The following is a 422-nucleotide window of genomic DNA, read 5'->3' as shown; positions in this document are numbered from 1 at the left end:
GGCCCAACCCTGTAAACAATGAAAGGCTCTTGTGTCTCTGCCTCTCCTTCTGGCAGGGCTGCTCTTTCCAAGTGCTTTTAATTACCACTTTATTAGCGACTTTTGAGGCTTAGCATAGCGGGCCGGCCTTCCCAACTCCATTTCTGCATGTTCAGCACAAGCAAATGCGGCTGTGGCATCTCCGAGCCTCCCGACCGCCGTGCTTGGCCCTACCTGCAGGGCTGGTCTCTGCCTGTCACCATGCCACCGTGGCAAGGTCTGCAGGGGACACCGGGCTGCTCTGCCTGCAATCTGAGCTGCCCGCCTGCCGCACAACCACGTCAGCACAACTCCCAGCCCAACCTAGCGAGCTCTCCTAGAACCGATGGACGTTGCTTGGCTCCCGAGTCCCAAACTTGCCCCAAGTCGGAGCAGGGCTGGGT

General features: G+C 59.0%; 1 protein-coding gene across 1 annotated transcript in view; it reads right to left on the bottom strand.

Annotated features, from left to right (window-relative positions):
* LOC104165266 (zinc finger protein 512B-like) overlaps nt 1-422 on the bottom strand; it is a gene marked incomplete at its 3' end in the record, with an annotated part of 26,624 nt that overhangs the window by 4,673 nt on the left and 21,529 nt on the right.

Source organism: Cariama cristata, unplaced genomic scaffold (assembly GCF_000690535.1).
Source record: "Cariama cristata isolate BGI_N322 unplaced genomic scaffold, ASM69053v1 scaffold14837, whole genome shotgun sequence".
Classification (NCBI taxonomy): Eukaryota; Metazoa; Chordata; class Aves; order Cariamiformes; family Cariamidae; genus Cariama; species Cariama cristata.
The sequence above is the reverse complement of the archived record's forward strand: the minus strand, read 5'-3'. Positions and strand labels throughout refer to the sequence as shown.